Source organism: Solanum stenotomum, chromosome 3 (assembly GCF_019186545.1).
Source record: "Solanum stenotomum isolate F172 chromosome 3, ASM1918654v1, whole genome shotgun sequence".
Taxonomy (NCBI): Eukaryota; Viridiplantae; Streptophyta; class Magnoliopsida; order Solanales; family Solanaceae; genus Solanum; species Solanum stenotomum.
Window position 1 is genome coordinate 12,743,799 of NC_064284.1, and position 17,498 is coordinate 12,761,296.

Here is a 17,498-nt window from a genome sequence, read left to right on the forward strand (position 1 = left end):
CCCCCCCCCCCCCCCCCCTCCCGGCTTCTCCAAATACCCCTACTCATTTGCAGAAAAATCTGCACATACCCGTTTTCCCACCCCATTGTCTTCTGCAAATACCCCCATCTCTTTTTTGCTAAAACATCTGGGCACCTACATACTCTTTCTTTTTTATTAGTGTCTTCTTCTTCAAAAAAAAAATAATCTTTTTTTATCCTAATTAGCAGGTTTATAATTCACCAAAAATTAAACTCACTCTTCTTTAAATATTAAATTCTTTCAAGAAAGAATCTCATGAATAATTTAATATTTAATCTTGAAATGGGTCTATTCCTAAATTTCTAAAATAGTTTCCATCATTTTTCATCATTTTACTGTAACTATTTTTATTCACCATGTTGGATATTTAAGTTTGCAAAAATGGTGGCTGAAAATGGGAAAGAAGAAGAAAAAAATAATTAAAAAATCGACTAAATAGGTTTTTCACGCGCGCTCAACAAGTGTATTACACTCACTAAGTCATGTAACCAAAAAGTGTCAAAATGCCATAGTAAAACCTGACATAAGGTGTCTAAAATGAACAAAGCCCAGTTAAAGTGTCTAAGTGAAAATTAGTGCCAACTTTAAGGGGCCACCGATGGGTTAGGCCATATTAGTGTGAGGAAATGTCCACGTTCATCACCATAAAGTTCATAAGTTATGATTCCATAATTTGAATGGCGAATTTAGGACTTTCATGAGTTATGATTCCATAATTTGAGTAGCGAATTTAGGACTTTCATTAAGAGGTTTGAAAATTTAGATATTTAAAAACTGTATGCAAAGTGATAAAAACATTTTTATTTGGCTTTTTCAAAAGTCAATTTGATTAATTTGCAAAGTTAAATTAGATTACATTATTGATTCGACCACCTCCCTTATAATTTTTTTTAACCCCCTTACCAAATATATGTAATAAATTATATTTTTTAAAATAAAACATTTTTCTTCGTATCAAATACACCCATAATAGTAAAATATTTCGTAAAAGAATTTGAGAGGTCCTATTTTTGTTCGAAGGAACATATCATATGGATCCATCTTCCACGTGAATGATGTGGATATTTCAGGAAATATTCGAAGCAAGAAATATTGAAGTCTTGGAACCGTGAAAATATAATTATAAATCTAATTTTTATATGATTAAAGAAATAAGCATCCAAACTAAACTCGAGTTACAAGGCCAATAATGGATATATGATGTGCCAACGGGACCATTACGGATTATCATAAAAATATCAGGTGTGTGAATAAGATCCTATATAAAAAGTAAAAATAAAAATAAGCTACATAATATGTTGAATATTGGTATCAAGCCTATTGGGTGCAACATGGATTTAATTTGGAGGTATATATTCCTTAAAGATAAAAATTACTTTAGCAAAGTTTGATTATGTATGTTTGGGTCAGTTTAACACAATAAACTTGAACAGATCTAGGGATCAGTACACAATATGATTGTTTATAATAATTTTTGATGTAGGGGAAATAAACTTCGCAAATAAAATATGAAAAAATAATTAAAAAATTAGTATTAAAAAATAGTGTTGGTGTAATATATGTTGGGTTCTGAAGGGTGATTAGGGCGTGATGCGGAAGCTTACAATTTGCAAATCATATAGTTGATAAATCAGATAACAAAAACTTATAGTAAAAATCAAAATATTATTATATCAAAACTAATATAAAGAAAAACATTGAAACTTTAGAAAGAATAAATCTCCCCATAAACAAGACTCTTAAATGATTACATTGTGGATATTATTGTTATTGTGTTAGAAGAAACAAACATATATTTATAGAGTCCTAAAATCTTTTCTTACTAGAAAATGACTAGCTACTCCAAAACCTTTTCTTAAAAGGAAAGAATAAACAAAATACGAAAGAATATTATATTTTCCTTTCAGGAAAAGTAAAAACATTTATGGTAAAGTTTTGTCTTTTCTTTAAGGAAAAATAAATCTTAAATTATGGTAAGAAAATCAGGGCAAAACCCTAACAAATCTCCCCTTTTGGCTGGATTTTCTTGACAAAACTTGATTCACCTTCTTCACATGTATGATAATCTTCATTCTTCACACAATCTTCATCACTGCTGCTTGCCATGGTTAAAAATATAGTTTAAAATATATGGGTTAAAAATGATTTAAAAATATTTTATTTTTTATTTTCAAAAATGTAGCAACAGGAATGTTGAAAATATGATTTTAATCTTTTCTGCACATGTAGCTGGACAAAAATCTTCTTTATCATCAAATTAGTTACAAATTGATTTGAAATCACTTGAGTCTGTCTTCAACCTCGATGATCTTTTTGTGAAGAAAAGATGAAAACGAAAATCTAAAATAAAGAATACCAAGTTTAACGTGGAAAAATCCTTCAAACTGAAGGTAACCACCACGGGATCGACAAGATCCAAGTTGCTTCACTATAACAATAAGAGAGTTACAAATATTCTTCTAATGGCTACACAACAAGTGCCAAAAGAGAACAAACAATAGCTACACCAACAAAAGATAAATAGAAAGAAACACCACCCAAATCCAGCTGTTGTTCGGGACTCAAAACGGGATCTTTATGACCTCTGAATCCGATCTTCACCGTTCAAATCAACCACCAAGATGTCAGAAACACTTGCTCAAAATTTCATCCCGATCCATCGGTTAGTTAATCAGGAAACACGATCTGAAGGTTGCTGATCGGAATAAAAAACTGCAGCAAAAGAACTCTTTTTCTTCTCTCTTCTCTCTTGTTGAAAGCTCTCTCAAAAACCTCGCTTATGTCCTAATGTCTTTCAAAGACAATACTAATGATCAATCTGAATTATTCTCTCAAGACCATCCTCTATTTATAGAGTTGTGCTTTTCCTTACAAAGCCAAAACCAACTTCAAATAGGATTACTATTTCAATCCTTTTCCTAATAGAATTGGAAACCAAATAAAGAGAATAATTCCAATCCTTTTTCAAGTAGGATTAGGCCATGGGCCTTTGGCTGGAACATAGGCCATAGCCTAACAAACTCCCCCTCCATCCAAGGGGTCAAATGGACTTCAAGTGGGGAACTCTTGACAGGTTTCATGCCTGCCGCACGTCTACAAAACTCATGCTTGTCTACGATCACCACTTTTGTAAGCATATCTGAAGGATAGTCATCAATGTGTATCTCAACTTCGAATAATTTCTCTTCGAAGGCCATTCTAATCTAATGATACTTTCTACTAATATGCTTGGACTTAGAATGAAAAGTAGAGTGCTTGGTGAGATAAATAGCACTTCAATTATCACAAAATAAGACGAACCTTGATTGTTCAAAGTCAAGATCTTTGACAAACTCCTTCATCCAAAGCAATTCTTTGGCACCTTCAGTGATGGCAATATATTCAGCTTCTGTAGTATATAGAGCTATACACTTTTGTAGTCTTGATTGTCAAGAAATAGCCCCCCCTCCAAAAGTGATCAAATAACCAGAAGTAAATTTTGAATTGTCAAGATTTCCTCCCAAATCAGAGTCTGTGTAGCATACAAGTTCAGGTTTGCCACTACCAAAACACAACTTCATATCTAAAGTACCTTTCAAATATCTTAGTATCTATTTCATTGCAGCCCAATGTTCTTTTCCAGGATTGAAAAGAAATCTGCTAACGGTACCAACAATATGTGCAATATCTGGTCTAGTGCAAATCATAGCATACATCAAACTTCCAACCACGGAAGAGTATGGAATACTTGACATCTCATTCTTCTCTTCATTAGTAGATGAACTTTGGGTCGTACTCAACTTAAAATGCTTAGCAAGAGGTGTGCTAATCACTTTTGTCTTTGTCATATTGAACCTCTTAAGTACTTTCTCAATATACTCCTTCTGGGATAGTGATAACTCCTTCTTGTGTCTATCTCGATGAATTTGTATGCCTAATATCTTATTTGCTGACCCCAAGTCCTTCATCGCAGACGATTTGCTTAACTCTTTCTTAAGGACTACAATTCTAGATTTATTTTTGCCAACATCAACATATCATCCACATAAAGTAGTAAGATAATAAAATCATCATCAAAGAACTTCTGAAAGAATACACAATGATCTGAAGAAGTTTTCTTATACTCATGATTTTCAATGACATATTCAAACTTCAAGTACCACTGCCTTGGAGCTTGTTTCAAGCCATACAAGCTCTTTCTCTGTTTGCAAATATGGTTTTCTTTTCCTTTAACTATGAAGCCTTCAGGTTGCTCCATGTAGATCTCATCTTCTAAATCACCATGAAGAAAGACAGTCTTGACATCCATCTGCTCAACCTCTAAATCTAGACTTGCGGCTAAGGCTAGAACTATACGAATAGAGGACATTTTCACAATATGAGAGAAAATTTCATCAAAGTCAATTCCCCTTCTTTGACTAAAACCTTTGACAACTAACCTAGCCTTGCATCTAGGTGTAGATGTATGTTGCTCTTGCTTTAATCTGAAGATCCATTTATTTGTTAAAGCTTTCTTACCGTTCGGTAACTCCACTAGCTCATATGTGCCATTCTCGTGAAGTGACTTTATCTCGTCTTCCATGGCTTTTACCCACCTATATCTATGAGTATTTAGCATGACTTCATCATATCTTTCAGGTTCTCTCATGTCAGTCAAAATGATATACTCATTAGGAGAATAACGTGTTGAGCTTCGCTTCTCTCTACTAGATCTTCTACAAGAGGTTTCTGGAGCATCCAAATTTGTCATCTCAGCATTAGTTGGTTGATGATCAACCACAACATCACCAATAGGAACATTTATAGGTTTTACACTCTAATCATTAGCTATATCATTATCTTGGGTTCCTTCATGTGCAAAAGATGTATCAATAATAGGAACTGGATCAACATCAACTAAGCTCTCATCAATCTGAGAAACTAGTTTCTCAACCTTGTCAATATCTTCAATAGTTTGATCTTCAAAGAACACAACATCACGACTTCTAATGAGCTTCTTATCAATTGGATCATATAAGCGATATCCAAACTCATCTTGACCATAACCAATGAAGATGCACTGCTTAGTTTTAACATCCAATTTCGACCTCTTATCTTTTGGAATATGCATACAAGCTTTACAACCAAACACTTTCAAGTGATCATAAGAAACATCCTTACCAAACCAAACTTTGTTTGGAACATCACCATCCAAAGCAACAACATGAGACAAATTGATAACATAAGCAACAGTGTTAAGTTCTTCAGCCCAAAATGAATTTGGAAGTTTAGCCTCTGAAAGCACGCATCTAACTCTCTCAACTAAAGTTTTGTTCATCCTTTCTGCCAGGCCATTTAATTGAGGAGTTTTCTGCTGACGAATTCTTTGCGATTTGCAGTAGTTATCAAAGGGACCAATATACTCACCACCATTATCAGTGCGAATACATTTCAATTTCTCTCCCGTTTGTCTCTTAGATAAGTTTTGAAACGCCTTAACCACATCAAGTACTTGATCTTTGGATTTTAAAGGATATACCCAAATCTTGCGAGAATTATCATCAATGAAAGTTGCAAAGTAAAGCGCACCACTTTTTGACTTCACTTTAAAAGGACCACACAAATCAGAGTGTACTAGCTCCAGTAGCTCAGACTTTCTTAAAGGAGGGTGACTATGAAAGGAAACTATTTTCTGTTTCCCAACTAAGCAATGAACACATCTTTTTATCTTTGCTTGTTTCACACCAGCAAGCAAATTCTTCTTAGCCAAACAGGTGATCCCCCTCTCGCTCATATGACTAAGCCTCTTGTGCCACAATTCTGATAAAGTCTCATTTTACACCAAATTTATAGAGTCACTAAGTATCGATCCTTGTGTCACATATAAATTTGAATGCTTCCTTCCTCGAGCTACAATTAATGATCCATTGGTGAGCTTTCATTGGCCATTAAACAAGCCATTATGATAGCCATCATCATCTAGTTGTCCTACAAAGATCAAATTCAAGGGAATGTCTGGAGCATGCTTGACATTCTGAAGGACTAACGTTGTACCAATATTGATTTTCAAACAAACGGTGCCAACACCAAACACCTTAACCTCACTAACATTACCCATCTTCAACACCTCAGAGTTAACAGAAGTATAAGATGAAAAGAAGTCTTTTATCGGTGTGACATGTGATGTAGCTCTAGAGTTTACTACCCAACTTGTATCTTGAGATACAAAATTGATGACGTCTTTATCCCAAGCAAAAAGAGGTCATTTCGAACAACAACAACAACATTGTTTCCATTATTTTCTTCATTCTTCCCTTCTTTAAGATCTTGCTTCAATTGTTTGAAAAATCTTCTGATATGACCTTTCTTTCCACAATGATGGCATATAATATTTGGATTCTTGAATCTTGACTTGTTTCTACTTTTACCTCTACTCTTCGGATCTCTTGTCTTATCTCTCCCTCGATCTTATATGTACAAAACATCTGAATGTGAGGATGTGCCTTGAGATTTTCTTCTAACTTCTTCATTCAACACACCACTTTTTGCATATTCCATAGTCACCTTACCACCAGGAGCACAATTTGTTAAAGCGACACGAAGAGTTTCCCAAGAATCTGGTAGAGTATTAAGAAACCAAAGTCCTTGTATTTCATCATCAAAATTAACACCCATTCCTGATAGCTGATCAAGAACAACTTGAAAATCATTTATGTGATCAAGAATAAGACTGCCCTCCTTGTATTTAAAGGTCATTAATTGCTTTAGCAAAAACAACTTGTTATTGCCAATTTTTGAAGTGTAAAACGTCTCCAACTTTTTCCACAATGTTCTAGCATGTGTCTCATTCACAATATAATTGCGAACATTATCTTCAACCCATTGCCTTATATATCCACATACTTGTTGGTGCTTGAAATCTCAATTTTTATCAGTCACAGTCTCACGTTTATGAGCAGCAAAAACGGGAAAATGCATCTTCTTCACGAACATTAGATCATTCATCTTGTTTTTCCATATGTTGTAGTTTCTTCCGTTTAGACATACCATTTTGCTCATATTCCTCTCCATATAGAGAACCTCGCTCTAATACCAAATGTTATGACGAAAAGATGAAAACGAAAATCTAAAATAAAGAACACCAAGTTTAACGTGGAAAAATCCTTCAAACCGAAGGTAACCACCACAGGATCGACAAGATCCAAGTTGCTTCACTATAACAATAAGAGAGTTACAAATACTCTTCTAATGGCTACACAACAAGTGCCAAAAGAGAACAAATAATAGCTACACCAACAAAAGATAAATAGAAAGAAACACCACCCGAATCCAGCTGCTATTCGGGACTCAAAACAAGATCTTACTGACCTTCAAATCCAATCTGTACCATTCAAATCAACCACCAAGATATCAGGAACACTCAGTAAAAATTTCATCCCGATTCATCAGTTAGTTAATCGGGAAACACGATCTGAAAGTTGCTAGTCGGAATAAAAAACTGCAGCAAAAGAACCATTTTTCTTCTCTCTTCTCTCTTGTTGAAAGCTCTCTCAAAAACTTCTCTTATGTCCTAATGTCTTTTAAAGACAATACTAATGATCAATCTGAATTATTCTCTCAAGACCATCCTCTATTTATGGAATTGTGTTTTTCTTTACAAAGCCAAAACCAACTCGAAATAAAATTACTATTCCAATCCTTTTCCTAATAGAATTGAAAATCAAATAAAGAGAATAATTTCAATCCCTTTTCAAGTAGGATTAGGCCATGGGCCTTTGGCTGGAACATAGGCCATAGCCTAACACTTTTTCTCTTATTTAAATAATAAGTAGTTACACATAACACACTACTTTGATGCCCACATTATAGTGATTAGTATGTCATTGTGTGCATGTTTTTATTTCATACATTAATTAAAAACTACAACATAACACATATTATTGATGATGCCTTATGATGTAGATATATAGCTCTGACTTCTGAGGCTCTTCAGTACAAATTAAAGATTCATCATGTCCATAGAGTTTGCAACTCTCTCTTGCGGTGCAACAATTAACACAAACTTGATAAAGTTTGGCCAATCCAGAAGATGGACAAGTCATGTATGCAACTCTAGAGTCACATTCCAAGGTACATGCCTTGGGTTCAATGTATACTCTCTCCTTCACAAACAAACTTGTCGTCTTTACCAAAATAGTAGCAACCCTTGTACCCGTGCAACATGTGGTGCATCCTGTGGGTTTAATTATAGTCTATCCTTCTGAACTGGGACATTTTGAATAAGCAATATACGGATCACAATTTCGGGGGCAAGCACTTTTGGGTTTTTTGGGTCATATTGTCCTTTGCAAATGAAAGTCTCAATTGCACTATAATAATTACAACCTTTATAACCTACACAACAATTGATACATATGGGATTTTCTGAACTTCCTTCTGAACGTGGCATATCCCATAGCCAAGATTACCACATTCTTTAGTACAAACCCTGGCATCAACTTGTTCCACTGCGCTTACAAGTAACAATAATCCTACAACAAATATAATAAGGAGAAAGGGAAATGAAAAAACATACTAACACTTACTGTTTATGCCTCAACAAAGAAACTAAAGAGAAGAAAAGATGAAGGGAAATCTTACCAAGGAAACTAACTTGTTTGTGAACAGCCATATTATGGATTCTTTTTACCTTGTGTAATTTTCTTTTATTTTTTTTGGGTTGAGGAGTGTCTATCCTCCTTCACCTATTCATACCAAAAGAGTGATAAAAAACATAGCTACTAAAACGTTTTTATATATATTTTACTCATAGTTAGAAATGGGAGTTTGATGTACCAACACAGCTTTAATGAGTTGTACCAAAAACTATCTAATTTGTACAGTAACTATGATCAACACAGCAACAAATAGTTGTACAATAAGCAACATAAAGTGTACAGTCAAGTTGTTTCCCATTTAACACGTGTAAATACACTAACTTTTCCCTCAGACAACATGTATCCCTCAACAAAATAAACATACATCTCACCAACACCCCTTCAAAGAACAAACTTGATCTATCTGCTTTCAAGCTTTAGATTTCAATGGTCTATGAGTTCTCTTTCTCCTATTCTCTTCTATTTCAATTTCAAGTCTCTGTACTCATTGATTTTGGAATGTTTTTAGTTAAATTTATTTAGAGATTTTTGGATTTCAAAGGTTTGCTCTGAATTTTGTTTTTCCAGTTCCCAAGTTATTGTTCTCTTCATTTCTTTCAGTTTCAGCCTAACATTGATGAATATAGGAATCACAATTTTGGTATGTGTATCTTAGTTTCTTATTCTTTTAGATACAATTTCTAGCTAAAATTAATTTCTACATGCATGTTTAACTAACTACCAGATTTGCACATGCATTGTGTTTTCTTAACGAATGTTGTCCCAATAATCAATTAATTTTTGCGAAGTTAGACGTCTTACAAAAATCTAAAACATCCAAGATGACTTAAATATGAAGTGGATTGTGCATCCAAGTTGTTTGATTATATGCCTCACTTAACTTATTTGAAGTTTCCTGTTGCCATTCTCTATTTTTGGGCTGTAGCAGGATATACTCTTATCATCAACTGATGTACCAGAAAATATTCATTAGATAGAGAAGATCATCAAGATTTTGCAGGCGCTGCCAAACTTATTTCAATTTCAAGAGCTTATATCACAATACTATCACAAAATTATTATTTTATAACATTAAAGTAATCAACTGTGTCCACCAAAGTACAGTTAAATAAATCCAACATTTCAGACTCATGGTCTGATTTGATTGTAATATGTACAAAGAATTGAACTGCTGCAACCTTTGGTGGTAAGTGAATGATATCATATATCAATATTTTTAGCTATGAAAGAAGGAACAAGCCAATGAACTTGATTTTTTTTTTATCTTCTAAGCACCACAATGCACTTCCTTGCTTGAACTCTTGATGTTGTGCTTGGTTTGTCAGAGGACGAGCTCTTTGTTTTGATGAGAATTTTTAGGAATCTTGCACTGTTTACTATACTCAATTAGTTCTCCATCTGCAAGGTATATGTTAGTTCCTATTTTGGGTTTTAATTAATTTGTCTATTCTTTTGAGTTGTTTCTTGTGGATTTCTGATTATCCTATATGCATGCAAATGATTTTATTGTGATTTGTGCATACATCCTTGAAGATACATAGGTACAATGGAGTTTAGTTATATCATGTTGTTCTTAGATGATATCATTGAAGTGGTGTGGCACTAATTCTTGGATGATACTGATTAAAGTGGTGTCGCAGTGGCGATAGGAATAAAATTCAATTTTGTAATTTATGACACTCACCTTATTTTAAGCTTTCACCTTCTAACGCGTGAACTATAACAATATACACGTGTAGTGCCTTTTTTGACAACTATTCTTTCAATGTCAACACGAAAATTAACTTCAACATTGCTCTTCTCTTAAGATTTCATTTCTCTCAGGCTCTTTTAGAGGTAAGTATATCTTTCCTTTCAATGTATTTGCATCTATGAAAATGAATGTTAAATTTGACTAATTATAAACAATTTTGATAATAAAAAAGGTGTTGGTTCTAATCGTGATAGATTAGTAGAATGGTAAAGTTTCAGTTGCAAGGGTCAATTCATCATTTGGTAAATCCTTCTATTTAGAGGTGTAATTTTTTTAATGTTATTTCTACGATAATCTCTAGAAGAAGAAGCAAAGGAAGTGGTAAGATGTTAATGGATTTTTTCTCGATTGTTGAAATATTGGAGTAAAAAGTATTTAATTTTTTGTAGAGTTGTTGATTAACTACTTACTGATTTCTTATTTGATGAATTTGTGTGAATAAATTGATTTATGTTGAGGGTAGGAGATGCAAGTTTCTTTACTTTATTTCTGCAAGGAACTGGATGATGCTTTATGGTCGAATACCACTTGACCATAAGGAAAGAGGCATTCAACCACTTGACTCTAATGAGATGAATTTAGCGAAAAAATTAGTTCAAAAGAAGCCACACGTTTAGATTGAAAGAATAGTTAATGACAATTAGAGACAACTTTGTTGAACTCTTTCTTTTCGGGACTTACCATCATATATGAATTATGTTAGTATGAATCTATTTGTCAACCTTCTGATGGAGGCATATAGTATCACTCATCTAATTTGCTAATAACTTTTGGAACTACCGAGATTGTTTTTTGAAAATGGATTCTTGCAAGTTTTCTTATATCTTCTAAAATAATTCTGCTTAAGAGGAGGAAAGCCAGAATATTTTACATTGTACTTGACTCTGCCAAATCTCAGGTTGTGGTGATCTCACCCCGTGATGATGTTGTGGAGGCAGGACATTAGTAGTATTGTTGTGAGCATGTACATAAAGGTTGTCTTTATCTGTAATTTTCTGAAAAATATTGTAGATCTCATTATTTTTCTTGCCATACCTATAATCTGATGAATAACAGAAAGGAAAAGAAAATTACCAACAAGATAATCTTGCAAGAAATACCAATGCAGTTATGGTTCTATATAGAGACCCGACTACATAGCTACTTGCTCTTACCTTAAAGGAAAAAAAATGTACTGATATTAGATGATTCAGTTCTTGAATTTATCACTTTTTAACATATGTATGTTTTTACCATTTGCAGTCTCCTCCTTTTTTGTCTAGCAATTTAGCTTCTCTACAATATCAACACCTACTACATTTTAGTAAATATTTCAAGTCTTTCCTTATCCATCATCTTTTTTCATTTGCCTTTTCATTTATTTCAGTGCCTAAGGATGATACAAGCAAACCTTGAAAGCTGACTTCCTTCTTGGGTTATAAGGTTGGAATAACCCACATTGTGAGAGAAGTTGAAAAACATGTATCAAGTAAATTCACCCTTATATTTATAACATTTCAGTTCTGTATTCACATTTTTGGCATACATTTATTATTTAGACTCGGGGTTGCTAGCGTTGTCCTACTACTACCTTTCACTCCAAGGGGAGATACTACTATGTTGATGCACAATATTGATTTTGACATCTTATTTATTGAACTGTAAGACTCCACAAGAGAAAAACATGTGAGATGGTCAGTATAATTGAAACACTCTCAATGGTGGTAGTTGGTGTCGCTGGGTATGTTATGACATTCTCCAAGGAAGAGGCCATTATGAAGTACTGCTACAAATAGGAAGCTGATGAATACCAAAGATATTCAGGCACACTTGGAGAAACTGAACAAGTATGCTTGTGTCATCTATGTGTTAACTCTCACACATGTATCAAATTTGAATGCCATCCCTCAGATTTTGGGGGACCATTGCTTGAATAAGCTTTAGCTATATATAAAAAATGTATTTCAATAATCATGTGTTTCTCTGAAATCTTATTTAGGCAAACATTCATGCTATCAGTTATAATTATAATAAGAGGTGCTGTAAGAATTAGTTTTTAATTGATATTTACACCTCTTAGAGTTAAACGAGCGTTGTAAGGATAATTTTAGTGATACTTGTATGTCATCTTCTTTTGCTGAGAAACATGTATGTGTTCTTTCAAATTCACTAATAGTGATCATTTATGAAGTGAGTTTATTGATGATGTAGGACTCGAGAATGTGAACAAGATAGCAAGATATCACCTACAAGACATTTACTGGTTTCTGTCTATAATGTTTATACCCATGGAGTAGTCGTATGCACTTATCATCATTTAGCCAATCATGTATTTGTGGTATCATCACTTACCCAATCATGTATTTGTGATACGTAGCCCATTTGAAACAAAATGATCAATATTATTTAAAGGTATATGAACTTATGTTTTCGTACATGTATATGACAATGTCATGTTCTACCCATATAGTTAAATTAATTAGGTTGTATTGTTGAGGTGAAAAAGGCGACACTAAAATCAACTATGTTGGGCCCGTGCTTTAACAAGGGCCTAGGCGAATCTAGTATTATAAAGAAGAAAAAGTTGTGCTTGTTAGTGCAATTAGTTTGGGTAGTGCCATATTATTCTTTTTCTTTCTTTATTAGAAAGCTTAACTGTACCTAAGTTGCTATCTTTAATTTTTTGTTTTCGAAATATTTGTCATCTAGCAACAATTTTCTTCTCCACAATTGCATATATCGCTTTAGTGGAAAATAACAATTTTAGTCCATGTATTATAGGTTTATTTTCATTTTGATCCCTATATATGAATCGAGTACTAAGCATCATTACTGGAATTATTATATCTAATTAAAGGACAATAATGGATCTATCTGTAAGTACTAATAAAACATGCAACCATCTAACATAATTAATTGTTACTCCCTCAGTCTTTAGTTACGTGGCTGAATTTTGTTTTTAGTCGTCTATCTAAAATTAAATATTAGTTCTCACTTTTTATATTCAAATATATCAATTTTTAATTTTTTTTGAGTCTTTTTCTAAAGTTAAAGAATATTTTTTGGGCCTTTTTTCAGAAAGGAAATGGAAACTTAAACCATTTGTAAGTAAGTTTTTGTATGTTTACAAGAAAGAAAATTAACGTACTATCATTCATAGCAATATTTATATTTAATGTTGTGGTGATTCCAAATGATGATTATGTTTAGTAAGCTAAGATATTCTTGAGTAATGAGATTTAGGATTAGCAGGATCCTCTCATAATGGGACTCAAGACCCTTTTGGACAATGAGAATTAGTATAGCAGGACCCTCCTACATAATGCGATTTAGAGTAGTAGAACTCTCCTACATAATGAGATTTAGATTAGTAGGATCCTCCTATATAATGAGATTTAGATTAGTAGGACCCTCCTACATAATGTGATTTAGATTAGCAGGACCCTCCTATATAATGAGATTAGCAGGACCCTCTACATAATGAGACTAACGGGACCCTCCTGGACAATGGGATTAGCAGCACCCTCCTACATAATGGGATTAGCAGAATCCTCCTACATAATGAGATTTAGTTTAGCATGACCCTCCTACATAATGAGATTTGGATTAGCAGGACCCTCTTACATTATGAGATTTAGATTAGAAGGACCCTCATACATAATAGGATTAGCAAGACCCTCTTACATAATGGGACTAATATGATCCTCATGGACAATGGGATTAGCAGGACCCTCATACATAATGAGATTTAGATTAGCAGGACCCTCATACATAATGGGATTAGTAGGACCCTCCTCATAATGGGACTAGCAGGACCCTCATGGACAATAAGAACTAGTATAGCAGGACCCTCCTACATAATGAAATTTAGATTAGCAGGACCCTCCTTATAATGAGACTAGCAGGACCCTCTTGGACAATGAAATTTGTTTATTTCTTTTGTTTGTGATAGTTTTCAAGTTTTTTTTTTGGGTAAAATTTTTCAGTCCTTTTATTAATTGAAAAGAACATACAACTCACTTGGGCCTATTGCCCAAGTCCAACTACTAGACAAAAAATGGAAAAATAAAAAACAAACTAAAAGGCCAGTTTCCTAATACATTTTCCTTTAGACAAGATTTTCCTAATTAAACGTCGCTTCTTCCTCATTTGACCAACAAACCTCCACACCTAAATTATGTTTCTCCTGCTATGATCTAAAAAATCTTTCCATCTTCTCCTGATGTGATAAATCAATTTGTAAGATTTGCCTCTTGTTCCTTCGTTGCTCATTTATCAATAGTAAGTAATTGTCTTTCTGTTTGTTGGGCAGTTCTCCTCCTTGATTGTATCTAACCCGTTAGGGCACAATTGTGTTCTCTGATACGCTGGCTTGTGCTTGTGATGTTTTGTTTGTGGATCTTTTCTGCTAATGGCAGGCTTCTTTACTGTGTGAGACCCATTTCTTTCTTCTTTTTCCAACTCCATCTTCAAACTAACGATTTCTTTGTCTTCTTTCTGTATATGATGCTTGAACGACTTGCAAGGTTTACTCTGCTCCATTGTCTTCCAGGTTTACTCCGATCCAAGAAATAAGACTATCTTGCATTTCATACTTGTAATATTTACTAGATCTGTTGTACATCTTGTAAATGTAACGCATCTATGTTGTATCCTTTCCTCCCCCCTTATCCCTCATTGATGATATTCGTAGATATGGGCTCTGTATCTTATCACTGCTTAATATCCTTCTTTCCTTTGGTTCTAGTCTCGCAAATCCTGTATATATGCAATTTCCATGCTCTATTGCCTGATTTTCTATATAGTCCGCAAGTTGATTTCCTTCCCTCATAACATGTTGAATTATGTGTTGTATGTTTACCAAATTTATCTTGATTTCCTCTATCATGTCTCTGATTATCCATGGTGATTCTCGTTGTCCCCCTAGTACTTTATACAATAGCATAAAATTTATTTGAATGATGATCTTGTTATAAAGTGCTTGCTTACAATGTTTACTTGCTTTTAGTATAGCTTTAGGTTCTGCCATTGTATTTGTAGTGTTGTTTATATGCTAGCCCCTTCTACATGAATTAAGTCCCCTTTCTCATCTCTTAAACAAAATGCATAAGAACTTAAACCTGGGTTACCTCTTGACGCTCCATCAGTGTTATATTTTATCCATCATTTTAAGGGAAATTTCCATTTTATCTGAGTGACCTTCACATTTGCACAGAACCCTTCCAGTTCTTTTAGCATTATTGGCCAGTTTCTCGAGCATATCATCTTAGGTCTTCGAACCTTGATCAACATGAACATGTTCTTGCTAACATTATGGATAATTCTAGACAACAAGATGTTCTTCCTCTCGTGCTTCATTTTGTTTCTCCTATTCCACAACTCCCATATTATAAAGCTTGGAATAGCTCTATAGTATGGTTTCATGTCTTTTTTGGCATTTGCTCTCCACCACAACATTATCACCTCCCTCAGCTGCAATCATGTTATAGATAGACCTGCACAAGAGCAAAAATAGGATAATGTCCTGTTAGCAATTTTTGATCTGAGAAACATATGATGATCAGGATTATCGCAGCACCAGCATCTCGATGGACCCTGTAGGCCCCATCTTCTCAATCTATCATCCACTGGTACCTTAAATTGTCACAACGTCCACATCATAAAATCCATTTTGAAAGGGATTCCCTTTGTCCATATCCACTTGTGAATTCTATTAGGTTCCTCCTTATGTCTAATATAATTCCAAGTTGTTTTGATTGAGAAATTCCCTTTAGTCTCCAACATCCAACATGATATATCTTTCTCATTCTTTCCTCTTGGAGGTTTGATATTTCCGATGATATACTCAACCAGTTCAGTTGGAATGATTGCCATCAGAGTCTGCACATCCCACTCTCCCTGATGAACTACCTGATCCATCCTTTTATAATTGTCATCCCATTCAAAATTTTCTCCAGTAATGGTATACAAAATCTCCCAGTCCAGTTCAGTTATCATGTCAAAAAGATGTTGATCCCTTTCTAATTTGCCACAAAATTTGATGTTCTATGAGGTCTCTTGCTTGCAACATTTTCTTCCAAACTTGGGAACCTCCACCTCCAACTTTCCACATAGCAAGATTAGGACTTGTTTCTACAATATTTATTCCTCATGTATTCACTCCATAACATTTTCTTGGTTATGAAATTTCACCATAATTTACAGAACAACGCCATAGATAAGTCATGCATTAGTCTGAAACCTAGTCCTCATTCCTTCTCTGGTAGTCATAGATTACTCCATTTACTCCAATGTCGACCTTTCCTTCCAATGCAACTACTCTAAAAAAATTGAGCTAACATTTGTTGTACCTGGTTAAGAACATTATTTGGAGGGTTCATAACTGATAAACAGTGAATTGGAGTACTTTGAAGCACGTGTTTTTATCAAAATTGCTCTGCCCCCATAAGATAACAATTTGCCTTTCCAACCCTGTATCTTTCCTCCTATCCTTTGGATCATGTGCTTATAGTAAGCTTTTTGTTTCCTTTTATAAAATATCGGACAACCCAAATATGTAAAAGGAAAATCCTGTCTCAAAATTCCAGTAGCCACCTCTGCTACCACTGATTCACCTTCTTGCATTGTATGATGCAAATATATAGCACTTTTATCTTTATTTACCTTTTGCCCCAAAACCTCTTCATATTTCTTCAACGTGTCACTTATTATTCTCATTGTCCCCACATCTGCCTTACATAAAATGATCATATCATCCGCAAACGCCAAATGATTTAATTTGAGGCTTCCTCTAGGCATACCAAATCTCTTGAACTCTTTATTCCTCATCAAAGCATTAAGAGATCTTGTCATTAAGCATTAAGAGATCTTGTCATTAACAAGGATGGAATACCAATTATTGTTAATTAGTCTGTACACTATATCAATGAGTCTGTCCCCAAACCCCATCCTTTTTAGGACCTTGGTTAAAAACAACCATTCAACTCTATCATAAGCCTTTGTCATATCCAATTTAATGACCATGTTGGGTGTTTTCCCTCTTTTTTGAATTTATGATATTATCTCCTACACTAGTAACACATTCTCTGCTACGCTTCTCCCCTGCACAAATCCCGCTTAATGTGGAGAAA

At 34.1% G+C, this 17,498-nt stretch overlaps 1 protein-coding gene and 1 pseudogene across 2 annotated transcripts in view; both read right to left on the reverse strand.

Moving 5' to 3' along the window:
• Window positions 1-17,498, reverse strand: part of LOC125858234 (proteinase inhibitor type-2-like) — a 219,950-nt gene that overhangs the window by 181,821 nt on the left and 20,631 nt on the right. The window lies entirely within an intron of this gene.
• On the reverse strand, window positions 5,918-8,650 carry LOC125858688 (proteinase inhibitor type-2-like; annotated as a pseudogene).